The 24,563-nt window shown below is 35.2% G+C and overlaps 1 protein-coding gene across 12 annotated transcripts in view; it reads left to right on the top strand.

Moving 5' to 3' along the window:
• strbp (spermatid perinuclear RNA binding protein) overlaps positions 1–24,563 on the top strand; it is a 195,103-nt gene that overhangs the window by 35,720 nt on the left and 134,820 nt on the right. For all 12 annotated transcript variants that reach the window (XM_087270222.1, XM_087270220.1, XM_087270223.1 and 9 more), the window contains exon 2: positions 20,103–20,177. The gene's annotated coding sequence lies outside the window, so the exon portion shown is untranslated. The remainder of the gene's footprint in view (positions 1–20,102; positions 20,178–24,563) is intronic.

The raw sequence follows: 24,563 nt of genomic DNA, 5'->3' as shown, positions 1-24,563 counted from the left end.
CTGTTTTTTTTTTTTCAGTAAATTGTCAGATCATGTATGTCTTAGTTTTGATGACAAACAGAAATGGTTAGCAGGATGAGTCTGTTAGGTTGCAATAACTCTTTTAAAACCCCTTTACTACTACAGCCTACTTTACTACATGCACTATTATACTGTGCACTATTGCAGGAGAAAAAACAAGCCACGCCCACTGTTTTCTCATTTAATATTCAGTTTCTATTGGGACTGAATGTCACAAAATGAAATAAAACAGTTGCTTCCAGTTCATGGTAACTTTAAGCTAAAATCTATGCTGCCCTACAGAAGCACAAACCTCGTCTTATTGCTAGAGTGTGTAATGTAATGTGTATTTATATAGCACATTTTATCGTGTATGGCCATACACCCAAAGAGCTTCACTATCATTAGGGGGGTCTGTCTATACCACCAGCAGTGTGCAGCATCCACTTTGCAAGAAATGCCATGGGATTTTTATTGACGACAGAGAGTCAGAACCTCAACCTTGATTTTACATCTTATCCGAAAGACGGCGCTCACTGACAGTGTAGTGTCCCCTTCACTTTACTGTGGCATTAGGAGCTTCCTTTGCTTCCCTTCTAACAGCACTTCCAACATGAACCTTGTTTTCCCATGTGGTCTCCCATGCTGACCAGACTCATCCCTGCTCAGCTTCAGTGAGTAACTGGTCTGTGGCTGCAGGTTGATAAGGCTGTAGCTTTATGCATACATTACATCATTTTATATAGGGTCACTAATAACATATTAGTAAAATAATCCAATTGTTAACTTTTATTTAAAACAAAAGCTTGTTTTCATATAAAAATATGAACTTTTGTTTAAAAAAACGTTTTCTACTACGTTATATAGTATATAAAAATTATTTGTATGTAGTAATCCATAATAATACAAGATTGTGATCTGTTTAGTCACCCCTACTTCCATTTTCCCAAGGAAAAAAAAAAATGATGAATGAATACTGTACATGCCCGACACACTAAACGTCAAAGGCACTTAAATCGTTCAGCAAGATAAGAGGTTCTCTTTGAGAGCCTGAGCCGGATAATCTCTGGGCCATTTTCATGTGCAGACCGCCTTCAGAGCAACTACAGTTAAACACTTCCACCCTTTCTCCTGCACTTTGCCAAATTGCTACCTTTAGTAACCAACATTACTATACTACCAGAACAGTGTTGTGCCTGAACTAGGGTCAAAAGTTCCAATCCATCAGATAAAAAAACTATACTGTTGAGGATTATTTTCAGGCTCTTCACTATAATAGCTCGGCTAAGCCATTGACGGCAGGAGTCAAGACTAACAATCCTGCTTTGGCAATGGAAAGCACTGCCTTATTGCTCAAACAGGGCTGGAACGCTCTGCGCGAGATCTCTGCAGGACACGTCTGGTCTCAAGGAAGCCGGTTGGATCCTGGTGTGAAGCTGTTTTTTGTTGAATGGCAGAGGAGAATGGTTTCATCATTGGCGAGTTAGTGAGCTTTTCACAGCGGAGGCCAGCCGCACGACTCCGACCTTTTGTAGGCGAAGCGCAATGAGCAGGTGCATGTGTGGCTTCACCTGTCTTGAATCCTCGCTTACACACTCTTCAAACTCACCACTGTGTTTAGCACTGAAAATATTGTTTATAAGATGTTTTTCTAAATGGGTGATGTGATAAAATGAAAGCTAAAGAGAAAAAAGATCATACAGTGTAGTTTATGCAGTATTTATTATACAGGGGAGCTTCAAAGAGATCAATAAAATTAAGAGCGGAATCATTCATGGAAACTCCATTAAAAAGACTGCTGTTCAGAGTCTGCTGTTAAGACAGTAGTGCCATTTATTTAGCCCAAGTCAGAAAGATAACAATGTAAAGTCCGTTTGAAACAAGTTCAGTTAAAAAAAATAATCTACATTGAATCTTTTATAAGGTGGTATTAAATAGTGGTCTAAAAAAATGTCTTGGTCATTTCTGTATCTTGTTTATACAGGCTAAAATTAAAACACCTTTATTCGAGAAGCAAATTTACTTTGGGTATTAGGGCTGCATGATGTTGTAAAAATCGGATATTGCAATACTTATCTTTATATCTGTGATATCAAGTCAAAATGATTAATGATTTGTTAACCAGAGCAAAAAATTTTTCACAGTATTTTCTGTAACAATCTGGAGAAAGTCTTATTTGTTTTATTTCAGCTAGGATAAAAGCAGTTAAAACTTGCCTAATTGACCTAATTAATCTAGTTAAGCCTTTAAATTGCACTTTAAGCTGAATACTAGTATTCTATCTTAAATATCTAATAAAATGTTGTGTGCCTTCATCATGACACAGATAAATGAAATCTTCTTTCCGTTAAACAGAAATTGGGCTATAAAATAATCGGGAGGGCTATAAATTCTGACTTCAACTGTATATTGTGATATGAATATAATTTCACCAGATGAATTGAATAGCTCTATTTATAAAGACTTTATTCATTTAGATACAGTAGGTTGGGAAGATGGTTTATGGTTTTCTAGAGATTCTAACAGTATTCAGGTACAGAAATCGAACAATCAAACATAAAATAAAATGTTCATCATGATTTCATGAATAATTTAAAAGCAATATTATCTTTATCTTTTAAACTTTAATAAATAATCTAATCCTGCGATGTGGCTATTGTGGATACACATATTGTGATATCGATGCTCAGCAATATATTGTGCAGCCCTATTGTGCAGCCCAATCAGCCATGGGAGAAGAGAAAACTACATATCTGTGACTGCAAGAAACATTTCTATAAAATGCAGCAATGTCATTGTTCAAAGCATTTTTGTTCAATGCTGATTCAATTGTGTTTTGTAGTTGATGTATTAGAATGCTATTCAGCAAGTCCTTAGATTATTTACAGTATAAGTGAATAGCTTTGTCAGTACTCAGAGAAGCAGTAGAGTTACTGATTACTGTCTTTTAAACTATACAGTATAAGTCATATGTTTTTATGACCTCAACATGCTGTGACTTTATTGCAAAGAAACTTATATAATGACACTAAAGTCAAGCAATCAAAATGTGCAAAAAAGTGCCATTCATTTGGAATGGTGCTAAATAAAAAAGATGTGATTATTTGTATCCTAAATAAAGGAGGCACGATAATGGGAAAAGTGCAATATAAGATGTTGTTCTTGAGTATTGCAACATCGACATTTCTTGCGATATATCCTTTCCTTGCAGAAATGCTATTTTTGATAGCAATTTTTAAAAATCATTAATTTATGTAATGATCATACTAAAACAATCAGCTAATAGATTTTTTTTCTGATCTAATTAAATCTAAAAAATAACAAGTCAAATTTGGTACATTTAGACTTTGAATGACTGAAAACCTCTGCACATATTTTTTTAATCTTATATGTTGTTGTTGTTTTCCGCTTCTCTTAGCTTCCACCCTTAGTATCTATTTTTTAGCTCTAGCTTTATTTTAGGGCTGCTCTAGCCAATAGCAGAACAGCACCTTCTGGCGACATGAGGGTAAAGATAGTAAGGCCTCATCTGATTGCTCAGATGTTGATAAAAATCCAATGCGTGCAACTCAGAAATGCTTGACACAACATACATTTAATTTGTAACATGTATTGTGTATACTATTATCGTAAAAAAATTATGATTTTTCGATGTTGTGCTGCCTCACTTTCCATTTGTTTAATTTCAAATTAATTTAATTTGATCATTTTAAAAACATTTTTCTTTAAACAAATTTAAATATATTTATGGTTTTGCTTGAGGTTTGTAATGAATTCTTTATAGTGACTGCCACTACAATTTCTGTCTACTTTGTCATCGTTTTCGTTATTTTTCTCCTCAGAATAGTGTTTGTTATGATGAGAGAATATACATTTATAATGTTCATAGATAAACGCAACAATTAGGATATTTTACAAATTGAGTCATTAACGTTTTCAGTTTCATGGATCGATTATTTGTCTTTTTTTAAGCATAAAGTGCCATTTAGTGGTAAAAACTAAGCTCAGAATCAATACAAGAGACGATTTGAAAAAATTAAACAAATTATGCAGATTCATTTCATATTCGCAATGAATCAATTTATTGTCCCACTTTTAAGAATTATAAAGTTGTCAGTTTTTATCCTCACAACAATGTGATTAAGGGTACTTTCACTTCTGTGGTTCGGTTCATTTGATTTAGACCAAGGGCAACAAATAATACATCATAGCATTTTTCTGTCGTTTTTTTTGTCCTTTTCACACCACACTGATTGCTTTGGTCCGAACCTGTTAAAATAACCAAAATGCAGTCATGTGAAAAAATCCACATCGCTCATTGGCCAGATGTTATTGAACGTATTCCCGAAACTGCTTTTTGATTACTCAGAATATATACGTGCAGGAAAATGCCAATGAAAATCCCACAAGTAAACAAACCGGTAGATACAAAATGTGTTTTTTTACTACAGAGGGGCTGATTGTATCCCTGTTCATAGTATACTATATAGTTAGTAGACAAACTATACATTTTGAGAATGAAGCATTGCTGCAGCTGGAAAACAATGTTTTAATGCATTGCAAACGTCGAAGATGCATAACAAGTCATTTAGCAAATTAATTTTACTAAACTGCGCCCTAGCCATCTTCTGAAAATATTACCAACGATCCATCAGGCAATGTTTTTCCCTCTTTCTCTTTCTAATTTATTGGAAAGTGCTGTCAACAAATAGCTTTCATTAGACTTTCATTCATGCGAAAGTCTATTGAAAGTCTACATAGACTTTCATTCATGCGCACGTGAATGTGTCAGACCAGCCTGATCTCACGAGAAAACGTAAGTATTTTACGTTTTGCCAGTTTAGTGGCTAATTCGTACGAATTCGCACGAGTTCAGTCGTACGAAATGGCACGATTTTAAAAAGGAGGCATGGCACCTGACCCCACCCCTAACCCCAACCGTCATTAGGGGATAAGCAAATCGTACTAAATTATACGAATTAGATCGTACGAATTCATACGAATTAGCCACTAAATGAAAAAGTTACGAATTGCCGTGAGATTGTGTTGGTCAGACCGGAAACCCAGGGTCATGTATTGAGTTTCGCAGGTTGCAGCGGTTCAAAGTTCAAGCTTGAACTCTAACCTGCAAAATCGCATCACTTGACTGCGAGGATCAAAATTTGACCAATCGAGGATCAAAACATGACCTCTCTGGACAGAAATTTAACACATGGACCAATCGCTTGCTTTTTTTTAATGTCTAATAATCTTGCTTATTTCCACCCCTTTTCGCAGCGACATACGACAGAATTTCGATCACACAAACTTTAGTGTGACCGCAGCTGTAGTCTAAAAAGGCGCAGTACTTTTTGCTTTTGTTTTAGTTCGATTCATGTTCTCACCACAAACAAACTACTCCAGGGTTTGTTTGAAAGCGTACCGAGACCACATCTTCAAGCAAAACACAAAACAAACAGCACCAAGAGGGAAAACAAGCTCTAGTATGACCGAACTAAATAAGGCAGGTGTGAAAACACCCTAAGTGTTTTAAGCTCAACCTTTTTTTATTTCTAATCATACAGTAGACATGATGGAGTGTAATTGGCTGGCTATCACAGCGGATCTTCATTTGTGTGAGTTATGGAAGAATCTTGCCACTTTTTGGGATCCTCTTTAGCATTTTGTTGTTTATTACGTTTCAGTGCATCATCAAAAGCAAAAAAGAGCTAAGAGCACAACCACAAAAGAGAGCGTCTGAAATCTAGATGCAATGTTGTTGATGTGCTGGCATTAGCTATTTTTAGGCTTTTTATTTGTATTTTCCTTCTTTATCTCTGCGCTTATCCCTGTGTCTGTGTTCAGATGCAGTCATGAGCTCTCTGAGGAGAACATCTGGACGTCTAAGGCTGGCACTGTTAATTAGAGCTCTGCAGTCTCTCACTCACTTCACACTGACATGCCTTGAAAGGCTTTATGGATTTTCACGGTCATTTGAATTTACACAGAAAAGAGTCTGTTCAGTCCAATTCATAAACTCATTAAAATTCTGAAAAGGCTGAAATGAAACAAATCCTGGCCAAAAATGAATATGCACTTGCTTGTGTTCTTTGCGAGACTGTTGTAGTGTGTCCAAAATGTTGTTGGAGTCAGTGTTTAATAGACTATGTTTTTTTATTCACGCATCACATATTTTGTACTAATGGAGGAATCTCACGAAATCTGGCATGTGCACATTATATTTTAAACAGAGATGAATTAATTTAATTGTGATTAAATGAAAAAGGAATAGTGCCAGTTGGTGTGACCAAAACTTTATATTGCAGCATTATTCAAAATTGCAATGGTATACATCATTGCAGAATATAATTCATCAGTTTTTTTTTTAATAAATGACCCGGTGTTAACATTATCCACTAATTGTGAGAAGAAATACCGCAATGATGAGTGAATATTAAAGAAAAAACAATTGTCATCTACAAAAAATAAAAAAATAAAAACTTTAAAACTCCTTGTAACTACTAAGGAGAAACTGGAAAAACAGACAAAGAGTTATATCTTTTTATCTTTGTCTGTCATCCATTCTTCTATCTATCTATCTATCTATCTATCTATCTATCTATCTATCTATCTATCTATCTATCTATCTATCTATCTATCTATCTATCTATCTATCTATCTATCTATCTGTCTATCTGTCTGTCTGTCTGTCTGTCTGTCTGTCTGTCTGTCTGTCTGTCTGTCTGTCTGTCTGTCTGTCTATCTACAGTATCTCTCTGTCTGTCTAGTATATATCTATCGCTCTCTGTTAATCTGGCTGTCCCTCTGTCTGTCTGTTTTAATAGTATATATCGCTCTGTACCACTAGTATCATTAATTTTCTTGTCGGCTTAGTCCCTTTACCAGTCTGGGGTCGCCACAGGTCCTTTTAGTGTCAGTCTCAATGTCTGTCTGTCTGTTTAGTATATATTGCTCTGTCTGTCTGTCTGTTTCGCTGTCCCTTTATCTATCCCTCTATCTGTTGCTCTGTACCACTATCAGTTTTTCTGCCTGTCTGTCTACTATCCATCTATTTCTCTGTTTATCTGTTAATCTTGCTGTCCTTCTAGTGTCTGTCCCTCTGTCTGTTAAGTATCTGTTGCTCTGTCTGTCGCTGTGTCCCTCTATTTGTCAGTCTGTCTGTCTGTTGCTCTCTGTCACTATTAATTTATCTGTCTCGCTGTCTGTCTAGTATCTGTGAATTGCTCTCTTAATCTGGATGTCCCTCTCAAGTGTCTGTCTCTATGCATTTCTAGTGTCTGTCTATCTGTCTGTCCCACTAGTGCCTGTCTGAACAAGTAGAAAATAAAGGAATCCTGGTAAAGAGTGATTGCACTTGTGTTAATTGCTTAACTGTTGTAGTGTGTGAAACATTTTGTTGGCATCACTGTCAATTATCTGTATTCCTCTCTGTCTTTTAATCTCACTGTCCCTCTAGTATCTATCCTTCCAGTATGTCTATGTATCAGTCCATCCTATCATCCATTCAGTATGTCTGTTAGTCTATTAGTACATCTATTAGTCTATCCATCCAATATGTATCAAATCTGGGCTAATGCTCTAATCACCTGGCTAATGCTCTGACCACCTGGGCTAATGCTCTAACCATCCCCTATCTCATCCCATCCATCCATCAATCCACCCATCCATACATCCATTCAGAATCAGTGTGTCTATTAGTCTATTAGTCTATCCATCCAATGTCCAGTCTATGTCCAACCATTCATCCATCCATCCAAAACTGGGCTAATGCTCTAACCATTCACACATCTCATCCCATCTCATCTCATCTCATCTGATCCCATCTCATCTGATTCCTTGTCATCTGATCCCATCTCATCTCATCCCATCTCATCCCATCCATCCATCCATCCATCCATCCATCCATCCATCCATCCATCCATCCATCCATTCATCCATTCATTCATTCATCCATCCATCCATCCATCCATCCATCCATCCATCCATCCATCCATCCATCCATCCATCCATCCATCCATCCATCCATCCATCCATCCATCCATCCATCCATCCATCCATTCGGAATCCGTATGTCTATCTATTAGTTTATCCATCTAGTATTTCCATCTATCCATTCATTCAGTATGTCCATCCATCCATCCATCCATCCATCCATCCATCCATCCATCCATCCATCCATCCATCCATCCATCCATCCATCCATCCATCCAAATAAATCTGGGCAATGATCTGGGCTAATGCTCTTACCGTCCAGCCATCAATCGCCTTTGCATCCATTCCCATTCCATCTATCCATCCACCCATCCATCCATTCCCATCTTATCCATCCCCTTCCCATCCCATCCATAATAATCTGGGCTAATGCTCTAACTACCTGCAAGAAGCAATAAGGATAATTAGCGAAAAAATAGCTCACGGTCATTTTATGGGGATGGATTTAGATGTTAATTTGCTTCTGAATTACTTCATTTCAACATTTTGCTGCAAATCCTTTAAAATACCTCCATAAAACATGTTAAATAATGCTGAAGGGACAGCATTTTTTGATAGCTAAAGGGCGCTGGTACTTCATAATAATGGCATCTCTGACCTTTACTGCTGCTGACAAGAGAAAATTAGGGATCGGCCAGCAGATTCCTCTTGATATTCTTGTAAGAGAGTTTGCAGTCAGACTGGTTTGTCTGTTGGCATTCAGTTGCTGGAAACACATTCTTTGGAATGCTGAAGGTTTCGTTTTACTTTTTACAAAGATCTGACACAACACGTTTAGAAGGGCGTTAGCTTTTTTCTTTCCCAGAAAGAACATTATCTGACAAGGAACAAGTTTGTCCTGAAAAAGCTGTCACAAGCAAGAAAACAATCAGACAAATGCAGTTTTCTGATTTCTATACATGCCGTCTGGGCTTTGTGGCTCAATGACAAAACATGCTGTTTTATGATGTCCAATCTCCAAGCTTAAGTAGGCGTCTGTAGATTATATCGGCTTTTACCAATTAGAATTTATAGCGCAGGCAGTGTCTGCTTGACATGAATCCCACAGTGGAGCTATTCTCATCTGGAAAGCGACCTTTTCTCTAGTATTCAGTGTGGAGCGGTGTGTGGGAGACGTTGTCTGAGAGCGCTAATTGAATTTCACTTTCCATCATCACCACACGATCCTCTTTACTGACAATCCCGCATGGCTCATTGCATATGTGTGGAGCGAGACAGATTTAGATGCAGGAATAACACTCCTTATTGTGAGAAAATATTTGGACTAATTTTTAGTAAATTGCCAGAGATGCTGGGATTGCTTTCATACCATTAGAGCTTATTTATTATTGACGCTTTATTTATACACATTATTTCCATGGCTTTTTCATAGACTGTGATGAAGCCTTTAGAGAGTGGTATGATGGTGGTATTACGTTAAATTGACGGCACTATATATATTACAAATAACATAAATATATTTATGCATGTAAATATATTTCTTTTGTGTGTGCAGCATGTGTGTATTTATTTTTACATTTATACATAAATATACACATTACATATTTTCTGTAAATACAAACTTTTATCTTAGACGCAATTAATCGTTTGACAGCACTTATTTATAGATAAGGTCAACATATAAATAAGTCAATATTTTATTAGATTTTGTTTCACTTTTATTTTTATTTTAAACATAATAAAATTGTTTTACTTTTTTTAGTTTTAAGTTATTAACAAAATATAATAATAACCATATAGTGTACAGATTTAAACTCTTTTGTGATTGTTTTTAGGATGTATATTTTTATAGATATTCAGCTTATATTTATGTTTTAGTTTTTTTTATTAAATATAACTTTAATGGGTTATATATAGATTGCAAATATGCAGTTTATTTATAAGGATAGTGCCTATTTTAAATATTTACAAAGCAAAGACGCTTTGTGTTCCACCACAAGATTGCGACAGAGTCCTTAGGGGAGAAAAACGGAGCATGAATTTTAAAATACATCTGGTCAAATCATTATAAAAAAGTAAGTGACATTCTAAGTCTATCTCTCTCTTTTTTAAATGTTGTATGCTGTATTTATTCCATACTAATCTGGTAGTGTTTGCTTTACTTTGGCTTTTTCAGGGTTAATTATTATGATATCCTGATTGCAAGAGAGAAATACTGTGAAATCTCTGTAGACTGATGGCATTTCATACCATTCAGCATGTTGGTGAATTAGCAATGGTTTCTGCTGTTCTGAAACAAAAGGATTTTTGAGACTCTCTATGTTTGATTTTCTTGATTCGATACACGATTATGCATTCAACCTGTTGTATAATATGCAAAATCACACTCGTAGCAGTGCAATATGGCTGTATATTGTCACTGTTGGCACACTAAGGCAGTGGAAGCCCCAGAAAATTTTCATAGGGGTGGCCAGAAGAGACCGCACTTAACCTTGGTATGGCACACAAAAATACATTTATCTATATGAATTCAGTGTAATGTAATATTTTTGTTTCTAGTAAATTAAACAATGTGGTTTTAATTCATGTAATCAATTACTCTTGAAATATTGCAATTAATTCCTAAAAAAATTCAATAAAATAAAAAATATATATATTTGACCTAAAAACACTTTTATATATAAAAATATTTTTTTCAGTAATTTTTCTTTACATACAGTACTTTTATTGTACAGCATACCACATATGTCATGTCTAAAATGAATGTAGATTAATTAATTAATTATTAAAACAATCAAATCAACAAAATACATTACTACATGCACACACACTCATAGTGTGTGTTTATATAGTAATGTATTTTGTTCATTTGACCCTAATAATATAATTTATCCATATTCCTTTTTGAGTCACACTTTTATTAATACAGCTTCTTCTATTAATGTACCTTAAGGTAAATATTAAATTGCCATTGCTGTCTATTGAAGGTGTGTGCATGCTGTCAGTGAGGATCGGGGAGGGGCAGTGAATCAGCTTTGTCAGTGGCACCAATCACATCACAATAATTTAGTGGCTGCTATTTATTTATTTATTTAATTAATTATTTATTAATTAAAATATTGCGCATCAACGCAAATACATTTACATTAGTAATAACAGCAAAATCATATTGGGGTGGCCGCAGGTGTGGCCAGAGTTTACACAGGGGGGCGCCCCTGCACTAAGGCATTCTGCCTGTGGCCTCTAGCCAAAGCACTCCTCCCACCATTGCTGATATACAGCCATATTGCATATATATATATATATATATATATATATATATATATATATATATATATATATATATATATATATATATATATATATATACACACAGTGGTCACTCGTTTATTGCGGGAGTTATGTTCTAAACATAACCTGTGATAGGCAAAATCCGTGAAGCAGTCAGCTTTATTTTTTGACAATTATTATAGATGTTTTAAGGCTGTAAAACCCCTCATTACACACTTTATACACTTTTTTTTTAGAAAGGTATTAACATTTTCCCACTTTTCTCTCTTGTCTCGAAGTCCAAAGTTTCGTAGAAAAATAAGTCCAGTATTATAAAATGAAGCCAAAGATCAAAACCTGTTATCAGGCGCAAATGTTCATCACTGTCAGCAAAAAGTTCATGAAGCGTTTCAGCTTTTGTGCGGACGATGTCCAGCCTAGTGTTCTTTTTCCTGCAGTCACTGATTCACAAAGCAAAAGCAGACTCCATCCTTATAGGAGGTCGTACAATAACGAAACTGGTGAAAATATGGCTAATTTGTTTTTCATATTTTTAATGCCCTGTTTTGTGTTTTTCTAAAGCTTTATTAGTTTGTAATCTTGGCAGAAAGTAATTAAAACAAATGGCTCTGGCCTTCATCTCCATGAGGTACCCATTATTCACTTCTGACTTCACATTTGTTTTGCTGGATAATTGAGTGTGCAGCACTTTGTATCATAGCAGCTCACATAAGAGTGTAATTATTGATGTTTGAATTAGAGCTCTGTGCATTGATCACACTTCTGCTAATGCCTCTATTTTAGAGCGGCTTGATCAATGTGACACGAGGACTTGTTGAAACACTTGCTTCACGTTAATGCAGTCTTCTAGAACAACTGTACTTTACATCTTCTCAATATTTAGAAAAAAAATGCTATTGCTTTGTCATTTTTGTTATTGTTTTGTTATTATAAGGTGGTCTAATGCAGCTCACTGTAGTGTTGATAATCATGTACTCGTATAGATGTCTGAATATCAACATTTATAGCTGTACAATTCAGCTTTTATCTATTTTCTTTCTGTGTTGGTTCTTTTCCTTGTTACTTTTCCCTTGCTACCTTCCATCTCTCTTTTTCACTCTTCCTTTTCTTAGATTATGTACTTTCCTTTCCTTCCTTTGCTTCTTTACATCTGTATTATTTTGCTTTTCTTCCAAAATAATTTTCCCCACATACCTTTCTTCCTTTTTATTTTTCGTTTTTTGTTTCTGCTGTATTACCTTTCTTGAACTTGCTCCCTTCGTTGACTTTCTTTCTTTCTTTCTTTCTTTCTTTCTTTCTTTCTTTCTTTCTTTCTTTCTTTCTATTTCCTTCCTTTTGTTTCTCCTTAAACACTTCCTGTTCACTTCATGTAAACCCTCCCGTTTTTGCCGAAATTCTCCCATATTTTACCATTCTATCCCACTTTCTTTACATTAAAGCTGTGTGTTGATCGTCGCCTTTCATATGCTACCTCTGAACCAGTGAATCTCATGTATAAGCGCTGACTGACAGACGCGCTCCGTACAGTAAACTGATCCAAGATCGTCTTCTGTACACGCCATTTACAGAGGAGCAAAGGTGCAGATCACTTTTGGATTCGGGTGTATGTTTAAACAGACAGACAAACACACTGAATAACATGTAAACATCTTCGTCCTGCATGTTTTATTTTAAACAGCTAATTTTCTCTTAAATGAGCTCAAACTGTTTCTAAAGTATTGGAATGCTTTCATTATAGATCTGTGCATTTTTACAGAGACACATCTGTTATCAAACAGAACAAAACTTGAGATTCATTTGCTGCTCTTCACTTGTTAATAATAGGTGTCACTTTAAATGGTGTGTACAGAACCTGATTTGGGATTAGTTTATAGTATGGAGCGCGCCTGTTAGCGCTTATACTTCATTGGTTCAGAGTTAGCATAATAAAGGCGAGGATGGACGCACAGCTTTAATGTAAAGAAAGTGGGATATAATGGTAAAATACGGGAGAATTTTGGCAGAAACGGGAGGGTTTAAATAAATGAAGTGAACAGGAAGTGTTTGTGGAGAAACAGTTTTGCCAGAGAACGCAAAACATCTTTGCGAGGGAACGCAAAAACCTTATAGAAATATGTTTTTCTATCACACTTTTTTTTCTCTCTCTCACCCAGTTTTTTTTTTTCTTGTACCAAATTTTTTCCCCACAATCACGTCCCTTCCGGGTCTCCGTACCTTTCCACCTTCCCGATCTCAAATTATTTTCCCCTCCTTCCATTACTGTCTATACTTTTTTATTTTCTTCACTCCTTTCCTCCTTCCTTCCTACCTTCCTTCATTCCTTCCTTCCTTCCTTCCTTCCTTCCTTCCTTCCTTCCTTCCTTTATTTCTATACTAATTTATTTTTATTATAAATTATATATATATTATATTTATTTGGTTCCTTTTTTACTACATCCTTTCTTTATGTTTTCTTTTCTTCCTTTCAACCTCATATATTTCTCCTTCCCTTTTATTTTTTATTTTGTAAGTTTGTTCTTTTTTAATTTACCTTTCCATCTTCCTTCAAGTTATTGTCCCTCCTTTTGTCACTGTCTATACTGTACTTTTTTATTTTCTTCCCTTCTTCCCTCACTCCCTTCCTTCTTTCTTCCTTCCTTCCTTCCTTCCTTCCTTCTTTCCTTCCTTCCTTCCTTCCTTCCTTCCCTCCTTCCTTCTTTCTTTCCTTCCTTCCTTCCTTCCTTCCTTGCTTTGCTTTTATACTTTGCCAGTTCGTAATACTTCTTACTTTGCTTTTATTCACACTTACAGTTTTTTACTTATTTGAAGGAAATTTTCTTCCTTAGTTAATAAATAAATTATGCAATGTTCTTTGTGGATAATTTTGTTTATGCTTATTTCTATTCTTTTTTCCATTTTTCTTATTTTTCATTTCCCATTTCCTTTCTTCATCCCACCTTTGTCACTCTTTCATAAGTCCTTCCTTTTTTCCCTTTCCCCAATACTGTCAAACCTTCATCCATTTTCTTTATTATCTTCTAGCCTTCCTTTCATTTTAATTCACCATATCTTTACAATTCTCCTTTCCTTGCTTTCTAATTTCCTTTGCTTTTCTCTTTTTTATTTCTTCATTCCTACTGTTAAATGACCTAAAAACCACCTAGTTTTTCAGTCATGGATAAACCGATGGCGTACACATGAACGCAGTCACTGCCAGATTAAATTTTCAAATTGGAAAGATTAGAGATGGCCCATTATAGCTCGTCTCTTGGCAAAAAACAATTTTCATTGCCTTACAGTATTTATCATCAAACAATCAGACGTGCCGCTCCGCCAGTCGCCACAGTGATATTGAAGCTCATATGGAAACCTTGTGCCACTTCAACAACAGTCTTGGCAAGATGCCCATTGACGGAGGTGTAGCATGAAACACATGGTCGGTCAGTTTCAAGAGTGCTCAGATGCTGTGGTCGAGTGCCCACTAGAGACTGAATCCTAATTTTGGAATTGGAGGGAAAGAGCTTGCGTTTAACAGTGATTCTTTTTTCATTCACATTGTGCTCCTAAGACTAATAAACGGTCTATTTGTTTGAGCTACAACTGCTTTTATTTTTGCTGCCTGCTCTTGATCCTTGACTCCCGCATTGTCTGGCTTTCAGAAGAGCTCGCTGACTGCTTGCATCGGGTCAATTGAAAATGTAATATAATTTCCTTATCTTGACTATTTGACGGCTGAGATAAAACTGCACTTAAAATTCTAGTCTCCCGTTGTTGATTCAGACAAGGGCTTTTATATGGGAAAACAGTGAGGAGGGTATGCCTTTTTGTTTTAATTTTTTTAATTTACTTTTTTTTTTAATGTATTTATTATTTAACCTTCTGAAAGGATTTTAGTAGCCTTCAAGATAACAAGGTGTTTAGTTTATTTGTTTATTGATTGGTTGACTGAACAGTTCTGCTTGTTTACAGAAAGTTTGGTTTAAGTTGGATACACACAATAAAAAAAAAAATGTAAATATGTAGCTTTTTCCTTTTCTATAATGTGCAGTTGCCCTTGGGTCTTTTTTGACACCGATTTATTGAGGACAATATATATTTCTGTATAAAAACTGCATAAAATTGCCAACTTAAAATAAAAATAATAATCTACAGATAAAGTTTGCAATTTAATATCTAGGTCTGTTGTTTTAATAAACGTTCTGCTGTTTAACAGTTATTCGTGACTAATCGTGTACAAAATAGTACTGTGTTTATATTCATTACGTAAATACACTTAAAGTCAGAATTATTAGCCCCTTTTTAATTTTTTTTTCTTTTTTAAATATTGTCTAAATGATGTTTAACAGAGCAAGGAAATTTTCGCAGTATGTCTGATAATAATTTTTCTTCTGTAAAAAGTCATGTTTGTTTTATTTATTCTAGAATAAAAGCAGTTTTAATTTTTTTAAACACTATTTTAAGGACAAAATTATTAGCCCCTTTGAGATCTTTATATATTTTTTATAGAACAAACCTGTACAATACAATATTATACAATAACTTGCCTTTTGTTATACAATAACTTGCCTTTTATTTTGTATGCCATAAGTAGCAATTAATCGTTTAACGGCTCTAAATAAATATATTAAAACGACTCTTTTTATTTTAAGTTGGCAATTTAGTTTTTAGGTTGGTTGTTTTAATAAACATAGTGCTGTTTAAAAAGTAATCGTGACTAATTGTGTACAAAATAGTATTGTTTATATTTAATACATAAATGCACACGTACATTCTGTAGGTGTATATACCTAATATTTATACATGTATGCATATTTATATCTAATTTTGTTACGCATAAATATTTTATAAATATGAATGGTGCCACTTTATATTAAGTGTCCTTAACTACTATGTACTGGCATCAAAAAATAAATACATCGTACTTACTGTGTTCATAATGTATTTGAGAACACTTGTGGTGCTCGTGAGTTGGGATAGAGGTTGGGTTATGGACAAGGTTTGGTGGTATGGGTAGGTTTAAGGGTGTGTTGAGGTGTAAAGTATGTAAATACAACAGTGTATTTACAAATGTATTTACAGAAGTTAATTACAGATGTAAATACATACAGGTATTTAATCAAGCACAAGTACACAGTAAATACATGTATTTACACAATTAATACATTGTAACTAATTATTAATTTCTGTGTAAGTACATATTAGTTGAGGACACCTAATATATAGTGGGACCATATGAATGAACATTTTCTATACCTGTATTTACATATATGAATATTTTTAGATATGTATAATAAATATACGCAGTACACAGAATTTTATTTAAACGCAAACTTTTGTATGTGATCAGTAGCTATAAATCGTTTAATAGCGGCAAAATAAATGCGTAAATAATAGTTTCAGTGTATTTGTATTTCTACTACCCTCTTTTTATAAAGTGTTTTGTAATTAAAGAAATATATTATTCTAGAAAATGCTTTTTACTGTGCGCTATAAAAGTATTCATTCTCTTTGGAAAAGCATTCATAATGCTGTTATGTTTATTACAGTAAATTAAAATTTCCTTCTATTACTGTGTAGAGAAAGCATAAAGTATTACAGATTTTGACCTATACAACATGCCTGTAAAATTTCTGTAATGCTCTCTCATTCCTGAATGAAACAGCGCTATTGAACAAATCATTTAAGAGAGTGATTCAATGACTGATAATGATGATTATATAGTCTTTGACCATGACATTTCTAGATTTACTGTTAATTACACCCCTATACTTTAAAGCTTAAAAATAGAAAAAAACTACTGATTTGATTAATAATTGCAGCAATTCACTTTTACAGGATTTATTGGAACCCCAGAGGCCATGTATTATGTGTATTGTGCTGTTTTGATCAACGGCCAGTTAAACAACACTTCTCAGCATCTCATAATCTAATTGAGGAATTCAAGCTTGGTCCATTTACATCTGTTGAAACGCACTAAAATGGCTCTCAACTGATGATGACCAACAAATGTGGTGCTTGATTTGTCAAACAGCGGGTTGTCCATTGAGAATTGATTCACCCCATGACCAGAAACAGTGGATGGTGATTTTTTTTTCTGACCACTGCAGCAGATCTAGTTGTTACTGTTTACTGAGCTGGAGGGTCGTGCCATTTACAGCACACACCGGCTCAGCGTCCTCCTCCGCAGCCATCAGATCTGCTGTACTGCACCTTTTATCTGTGCTTCTCACTCCACGCCATCTGGATTATTTGTGTGTGTGTGGTGTGGTGGACGACAACCACAGGGTCAGTGCGATAAAGCTGGGGTGTTGTTCTGTTGCTGGAGCACACTGAGGGAATGGTGGATGTAGAACAAGGTCAGATCAGCAGTGATTCAGAAAGCCATGTACTGGTTTTGAAAGCAACCCACATTATGCATTCAAACACTTCAAGCATGCGGAGTGATGCGTTTTGTGGTCTTAAATGTGTCACCGCACAAGCCAAGAGCCACTGCTTGATGTGTGAAGGAAATAATCTTATAGCGTTCAATGTATTATTTACATTTTATCTCCTTGTGCATTTGGGGTTGATTGGGAATTATGTTGTTTACATAAAAGAATACATTTAAAGAATAAAACATACTTGATATCCATTGTGACCGAACATTTTTTATTTCATTTGATTGCTTATAGCATCTTTATCGCAATATACTGTGCATACTGTGCGAAAACTATCTTAATCCAGCATTTCTACGATTCTGTCAATCATATTTTAAAAGTAAAGAAGCAATGGTGGCCACACAAGTCTTCACATTGTTTTACATACATTGTTTAGCAATGTGGACACCTCCAAATGTTGTTAAAAGAGTCACATGCTGTATTTATAAGATATAATTCAGCTGTTACCACAGAGGCGGGCGCACCCATTGAATGAAGTTTACTTTAGCGAACAGACTCTGCATTGGCTGTGAATAATAGCTAATAAAGTTGTAAATAACATTCAGTTTGTGGCACAGATTGATCGTTTGGGAGCCGCGCAGGAAGTAAACCACTCTTAGCAGTGAAAATGAAACCGAAAGCTCACACAGTGTTGCCAGATGTAGCTGACTGATTCCAGCCCAAAAAGTATTCAAAACCCGCCAAATTGCAAAAATACCCACCCAGTCTTCTGTATTCACGAAATCACGTCAGTGACAGATTTTAAACAGAAAATTACAGATTGTAAGCATATGTCTCATACACAATAATTCAACATCATCAGCATTAATGACCAGGACAAATCAGAAGTCAAGTCCGCCATTCCAAGTCTATACAAAATTTAGCATTTTAACCAACAGAACAGCTACACAAAGCCTATTGCTGTTTTTCCACATGTTTAAGAATAACAATATTAATAGCCCACTCATATTAACCTTTATTTTATATCTTCGGAATTGTGAGAAAATCTGGCTAAAATTCTCATTTTTTCCAGAATCGTGCAGCTCTAATCGCAGGAGTTGTTGAGTTGACCAGTTGACCAGAATCCACAGGCCAAAACAGATGAGATTTGTGGAGACACAACAGAATTTATCTATTATAGAGTGAAAGTTTAAAATTTCCATGTGTTTTTAAGGCCTGGGTGAACATTTTTAAAGCATTTTAAAAGAACATAAAGATTTGCTCAGTTGTGTTTATTTATCACTGTAGTTTGTTTATTATATGTATATTATAAATTACATCTAATATTTATATTTCACTCCCACACAAATCATCCTAGTCAATCTAAAGTAATGACTTTCCAAATAGAGCTATTTAAATCTTCTGGTGAAATTGTATTTATATTGTAAATAATGCATATTGCAGGAAAAAAATAATGCAATTGCAATGAAATCAGAATTAAAAGTCCCTCTTTGTTTTTCCTTTTTAAACATTTCCCAAATGATGTTTAACAGAGCAAGGATTTTTTTCATATGAAATTTCATTTAAAATGTGATAATATGTTTTTCCTCTGGAAAAGGCTTTTTTGTTTTATTTCGGCTAGAATAAAAGCAGTTTTTAATTAAAAAAAAAAACATTTTAAGGTCAAAATTATTAGCCCCAAAGCTATCTATTTTTTCAATAGTCTACAGAACAAAGCATCATTCTAAAATAACTTGCCTAGTTAACCTATTTAACCTAGTTAAGCCTTTAAATGTCATTTTAAGCTGCACAGAAGTGTCTTGAAAAATATCTAGTCAAATTTAATTTACTGTCATCATGGCAAAGATAAGATACATTTATTAGAAAGAGTAAGTAAAACTATTATGTTTAGAAATGTGTTGAAAAAATCTCTATGTTAAATAGAAATATATGTATAGAAATATATAGGGGCTAATAATTCAGGGGGGCTAATAATTCTGACTTCAACTGTACTGTATGTCCTGAAGCCATTTACAATTCCTACTCATTTTTTTCTGATTTTCTGGAACCTTCAAAAATTTTGTTGCACTCTTTCTTCTTGCTACAATTATGGATGTCCTCTAATTCTGATCACTTTATTTTCCACTAAGTAATGAAACATGTGCCTTGGTTATTTTATTAAACAAAATGATAAAGATTTAACTAGATCTATCTTTCTGTATGACTGTCTTTCTGTCAGTATATGGCCTGTCAGTCTAAATTACATATAAGTATAAATAGTTTTGGATGTTTGTTTCAATAAGACATATTTTATTTCTTTATACTTTAACAGTACAACCTAGTTCTAACTATTACCAAATCATTTAAAACCATTCTAACCATTACAGAGAGTTTACAGTGTGTTTTTAATGCGGAAGAGTACTAATAATCTTGTTCACTGTAATATACTGTTAATGCGTGTCTGTGTTTTGCTTTTCTCTTAATCAGTAGTCACAGCATTATTATATTGTGAGTGGATTAAAAACTTTTGTTCTTTTTCTCCAGGTCCAGATTCATCAGCTTTTGTCCTCCTTGTCCATCAGGTGCTGGAGAGCCTCAGGTAGAACTGACGAGCTGACGGTACGTGACCTCTCTGTCTTTTTCTCTCTCTCTTACATGAACAACACTGTCCCGAGCAGGTTAGGCAGGGGTCACACACATAAATCAGACTTACTCAAGACCACCAGCCCATTCTCTGGTCTGTTCATGCGTGTTTATTTTCAGTTCAGGTTTTATGGCTGTGTAGCTCGCAGAAACTCTTCCCTCACTGCTTATTTTAGGAGTAATTAGTACAGGGTGGTCTGGATGCATTTCAAGTTTTGTGGTTTTAGTTGGAGTGAATGTATTTGCCCCCACAACGTTTTCTGTTTGTTGATCATATACATGCAGTAATGCCATAGTTTATACCCTTAAAATTGCACATGGGCATTTGAACAGTTTGAACAGGTTTCCAGTTTGAATTTAAGAAGGTTTGTTGGTTTACAGGCTTGTTTTCATGCACCACTTTGGAGATGTTGAGTTAAACTTGAACTCTGTATTTGTTTAAGGGAATAGTTGATGTAAAAATGAAAAATGTTTTTTTTTTTGTGTGTGTGTTTGTTAAAATGATATGTTTTCAATAAAAAATGGAAATATAAATATATATATATATATATATATATATATATATATATATATATATATATATATATATATATATATATATATATATATTCTTTTTTTTTTTTTTTTTATCAAAAAGTGTATCTGGATGGCAGGGTTGCAAAGTTAATTGAAATAAAGCTGCAATGACTTAATACTTCCATGGCAGGGCGCCACGCCAAAATTCATCCTGCCATGGCTACATTACAGCTTCTCAATCAAAACATTTTGTTTTTTAATAGCGGGTAATAATCGCACCAAAATGTATTGAAGGCTAAGTGAATTATAACAAACTTTTCTGTTAGCGTAGTAGTGCTCTGCCTCATTTGTTTAACCCTTTAAGGTTACGTGCTGACAGACCGACAGACTGACTGACTGACTGACAGGTGTGTGATGCTAGCAGGCTAGCAAACACGACAAATAGCCATTTCACTTTACTTCAGGACACATTAATACTGCTCGGTAGGTCTATTGGAAACGTTCATATATATTCCTAGCAAATCGAATAAATGCTTGAGACATACTCGTGACATAAACGCACTAAATCGCTCTTCAGTAGCGTTTATTTGAGAGCATACAAGAAGATCTGCGCTTGAGTTTAAGTTTTTTGCACGAGCACAGGAAATCGCCGCGCAAGAAAAGAAATTTGCATGCTTGTAGGCTATTATATAAACGTGATTTTGACTTGAAATCCTGTGCTCACGACATTTACGATATTTGTCATTGCAAAAACGCCATAAGTAGTTGGTAGATCTGTGTAAACAAAAAAGGCCTACCGCCACAGCTGGATAAAATCCTAGAGGAAACAACGTACTGTGCTTTAACTGAATGTATATGCACTGCTTGTTTTAGAGTGAAGCACAGCACTGTCGTCCTTTACACATGAGAAACTCATAAAATGATGTTAAATGCTGCTCTTCATGGACTTCAATCAAGTCTGAGTTTGGTTCATATATATCTATATGTGTGTGCGTGTGTGTGTGTGTGTGTGTGTGTGTGTATATATATATATATATATATTAGGTATGTAACGGTATCAGAATTTCACGGTACGGTAATACCTCGGTATGAATGTCACGGTACGGTATTTATTGAATCATTTACAGGAAAAAACAAAACTTATGAAAATACTCCAAAAAAGTGCCAAGAGTGTTAATGACATACAAATTAGTCATCTATCTGTAAGCTTTGAAACAGAAACTTCAATTTTAATAACAAAAAATTATTAAACCATGTAAAAAAATTAAGTTTCAATTTAGTAGTGTTGAAAACTCATCACATTCAACATTTAATCACTCACTCACTTAGATAGAGATGGGTTTAAAGGAAAATTATCATATAAATATAATCTGGTAAAAGCTGGTATCTCTGGGTATTTACAATGTCCCCTGCAACAGAAAAAAACCCTCTCATTTGGGACCGAGGTTTCTGGGACAAGAGAGATATGACTTGGCCCAGGTTGACAGCAGTGGGTAATGTTGTGCATTGTCTTTCCCCCACTTGAGAGGACAAACCATGAGTGAGATAGAGGTCTCATGTCTGCATCAATCTGAACAGTGTGCTGTGTTTCTGCAGTCCCCATGACTGATTATTAGTCGTATTCCCCAACTTGCAGGCACGTGCACACACAGGCCTCAACCTGTGCAGTGCACATGCCCTTTTTAGTCTTGGATAGAAAGTTCCCTTCCAAAATGATCAAAAGTGCCCCCGCGACGCGACATACCCTCCGTCCCCGCTTTACAGTACGCGCACGACAACACAGCTGATCAGAACGCGCGCGACAACACAGCTGATAAGAACTCGCGCGACAACACCGCTATTCAGTACGCGCGCGGCGACAACACCCGCTTTAGGGTTTTCTAACTCTTTTTCATCCCCGCTTCTAGCAGCACACTCCATTTCCGCATTACTGGATCTGTAGCGACAACAGACCGCAAGGGATTATGGCCAAGCCTGGGCTGATGGGAATTGTAGTTTCCGGTACCTCCCGTTCGCTTCATTCGCCTGAGCAAATTTTCTCAGAAGACCTATAGTTTTACCGAGTCATGCGACTACGGTAATATCGAAAAAAATTAATATTGCGGTATGACGGTATTTACAATACCGTTACATCCCTAATATATATATATATATATATATATATATATATACACATATATATTAGTCCTGTCAATCGATGAAAAACAATTAACTAATTAATCACACTTTTTTTTTAAATTAATCGCGATTAATCACATTTAAAAGACTAAAACTTGTAATTTTGGCTATTCAAATGTAAAATTTATGTAAATGCAAAACAAAAACTTTGTAATTTCTAAATATAATTGTTTATTATAATTTTTGTAACAGATTTCTTCATGTAAACAACATACCCACAATAAACCATCAAGATCTTTTTATTTTGCATCAAAATATTATTGTATATGCTATAAATAATTCTTATTATGTAATTAATCATTATTATAATTAGGCGTAAGTAGATAATTATGGTTTTCTTTTTTCCCAATACTGCGTTGTGGCTTTAAAGACATCCACTGTGTAAAATATATGCTGGAATATGTATTTTTTGGCTAATTATTCATTTTTAATGATAATAATAGTAATAGTAATAATAATCATTAATAATCATTAAGATTGCTTACATTCAGTTACCTTTTTTTTTTTACCTGTTGCATAAAATAATTTTTAAAATCTATTTCAGTACGCAGTCTAACACCCCCCCCCCCCCCCCCCCCCTCATATCCCATTTTCAGTCAGCTATTTTGTTTTTCCAGAAAAATTGCTGTTACATTTCCCTCCCAAATGCAGCCCTCACCAGATGGTGTCATTCACTGAACAATCTCAGGGCAATCTTGGCTTGTTGTGTTCTGATGGGTACAGATGTGGAGTCCTCGACACCTCTCATGATGTACAACTGAACCCTGTTTGAGACCAAACATAGACCACTGGCGCAGTTATCACACACCTTCATGTCCGCTAAGGGAAGACTCATTCTCAAGCAGCCACTGATACAGCAAAGGCCAATTTATCACGGCCACTAAGTCGTAATTGCCAAGTAAAGTGCCTGGAGCACAAAAATAACCAACTAATGGCCGTGGGTGGCATTGATCTCGTCTTGGCCTGGGCAGAAATGCACCAATCAAACTTCTCTTACTTTGCTTTGTCTCGTTTTGGCTGTTTTTGAGCAGTCGAGTGGAGTTTGAGAGCACTTGTATTGCTCCTTTCGGACTTGGTTCAGGTAATGGAGTGTATCGCTGTTTCCGACAGACCAAAACACTCTGGCTTCCTGTTCAAAAGGTGGCTAATCAGTCTCCACTGGTTTGAGCTGTAAGGGTGAGCAAGTCGCCAGGACTAACAACTTCTCCATTTCGATTTTCTGTCTTCTAACGCTCGATTTATTAACTGTAGTGTGTTCAAAAATATCTGTTTTGATATGTAGTACTTCTGCCATTTACTATTCATTTTAAATTATCTGCTTTAAGGCACTTTAGGTCCACCCGTTCTAGCCAATAGCATAATATCACCTACTGGGAAGGCTGGTATAGAGATATTGAAAGCACCCGTCAATTGAAAATACAGATACGAATCCAGATGCATTGCATTTACTGTGTGTTTAGCTCAAATCACCGCTAAATGTAAAATCTAACACTTCTAACACACATCATTGACATAGAAGCTCAACTTTACTTAGTTTAAACTAAAACTGCTGCAGTGGTCATCGCGAGAATTCTGCTCTTCCCCATTCATTTATTAGGCTGGCTGAGTCTCGCCTGCTTTTCCATAAGCACAGAAAAATATTGCATAACGAGAATGACAGTTAAAATG

The sequence above is a fragment of the Danio rerio genome, chromosome 10 (assembly GCF_052040795.2).
Source record: "Danio rerio strain M-AB ecotype USA chromosome 10, GRCz13ab, whole genome shotgun sequence".
NCBI classification, from domain to species: Eukaryota; Metazoa; Chordata; class Actinopteri; order Cypriniformes; family Danionidae; genus Danio; species Danio rerio.
The sequence above is the reverse complement of the archived record's forward strand: the minus strand, read 5'-3'. Positions and strand labels throughout refer to the sequence as shown.